The sequence below is a fragment of the Haplochromis burtoni genome, unplaced genomic scaffold (genome assembly GCF_018398535.1).
Source record: "Haplochromis burtoni strain Fernald_Lab_line unplaced genomic scaffold, NCSU_Asbu1 Contig_882, whole genome shotgun sequence".
NCBI lineage: Eukaryota > Metazoa > Chordata > Actinopteri > Cichliformes > Cichlidae > Haplochromis > Haplochromis burtoni.
The window spans coordinates 78232-80433 of record NW_024583243.1 but is presented as its reverse complement, the minus strand read 5'-3'; positions in this window follow the sequence as shown (position 1 = coordinate 80433).

Here is a 2202-nt window from a genome sequence, read left to right as displayed (position 1 = left end):
TTTTTTTTTCACATTCTGTCTCTCACAGTTGAAGTGTACCTCTGGTGCAAATTACTGTCCTCTGTCATCATTTTAGGTGGGGGAACTTGCACAATCGGTGGCTGACTAAATACTTTTTTGCCCCACTGTAGTTAACGCTGAAGTCTGCTGTCTAAATTTCGCATTCTTATTTGACTCATATTTACTTTAACACCTTCTGCTATGTTTTGAAATGAACGACATCCTTAAAAAGAAATATTCAAACTACTTTGGGTGAGTATGATTGTGTAAGAACTAGAATGTTGTTAACACGTAGGGATCACCCCCAAGACCCTTAATGTCTAACCTGCTGATAAAATTGAGGGGGAGGTAGCAGTAATGGGGTGAATGAGGCTACTGCAGCAGCCACACCCCCCAGCCTCTAACTAATGCACCTCCCAAGGCGTTCAGGGCCCTGCTTGTGTGGTGATATGTTGTGAACCTAATGACTAGAGTGTAATTTAAAAAAAGAGGAAGCGTGTGAGACATGTTGACATCCTTGTCTCTACAAACAGTCCTATATGTAAATCTCAGAAGTGGAAAATGACACAAAATACGTGGACTGGACACGATTTAAGAACTTTAAAACATGAGAATCAGAATCAGAAAGACTTTATTTATCCCCAAGGGGCAATTAACATACAACAGGGCAGATAACCTTGAAGATAAGAACAATAAGATCAGAATACACAGAATATACAGTTTTAAAATTACAGTTTAAAATTAAAGTGACTGAAAGGTGAATACATAACTGTAAGTGACTAAGAGTGAATAAACTGTCGGTAGTATAAGAAGAGTGTAGAGTAGTTTTGTTTCTGGTGTGGGAAATGGTCTTATCTGGGCTTATCTTAAAAAGCAGGGTGGCCTTGGGGACAAAGTCCTGCAGGAAATGCAGCGGAGGCATCGCCCAGAGGGCAGCCATTGAAATGCAGGGTGAAGAACGTGAGAGGGGTCGTTGATGATTTTGGCTGCCAGTCTAAGGGCCTGTTGGCTAAAAACCTGTGCCAGAGTTCTGACAGGCAGGCCAATGATATTAGAGCACACTGATGCAGTGTGCTGCAGTCTGTTCTTGTTCTGAAGGCTGAGGGAGTGGAACCAGCAGGTGATGGAGAAGGTCATGATGAAGGCATAGTAAAAAGTCATCATGATGGGTGTGCTGACTCCAAAGGAGTTGAGTTTCCTAAGGAGGTATAGCTGTTGGTGGCACCTCCTGAGAATCTCCTCTGTGTTGGCAGAGAATTTCAGGAGGTTGTCAAAGATGGTTCCGAGGTATTTGTACTCCTCAACTACCTCCACTGGCTTCCCGTGGATGGTGGTGGTGACTGAAGCAGCCAGATCCCTCTGCCTACTGGAGAAGGTCACCACCATCTCTTACCACCATCTCAAACCTGGTGTAGAAAGCGTTGAGGTCGTCAGGGAGGGAGGAGGGGTTCCTGCTCTCCACCTGGATGGTTCTGGGGGTGATGACCACAGTATTCACAGAGGCCATGGTTTTGAGGAACTGCCAGGCTGAGTGGAGGTCCCCTGTGGTGAATTTTTTTTTCAACTGTGTTTTTCTACTCCAGTTTAGCAGTTTTTATGGCTCTCTTGAGCTCCTGGTTGACCTCCTTTTTGTCCAGAGCAGAGCTGGTAACATGAGAAAAGCACAAGAAAAAAGCTGAAGTCAGAAAAGGTTAAAAGGTGAAATACTCGACCATTTGTAGTCTTAATCATGTTGAAGTGGTCTCTGTAGTGCAATACATAACTATACTACTGCACACTGTGCAACCTAAACTTTACACCTGTTATATTAAAGTTTTCCACACTTCCTAAAAGACACTTCTTGAAGTCTTCTGCCCTTTTGCCTAAACTTTAAACAAAAATACTCTACAAAAAAACAAACAAACAACAACCACACAAACACATTCAAAACTGGTTAAACTCAGAATCACACAGTATCACTCTGACTCTGTTACTTCTGACGTTTAATAACCTGTTTATGCCACTGTTACAGGGCGTAAACTCACTTGTCAGTAGTGCACAGATCTTATCTGCAGTCTGGCATTCTGCTCTTATTAGAGCAGCAATAAAGAGTTCATAACATTTCTGAAATTTGCAATATGTGGTTTTGAATTGGTTTGTGTGTGTGTGTGTGTGTGTGTGTGTGTGTTTGTGTGTGTGTGTGTGTGTGTGTGTGTGGACACT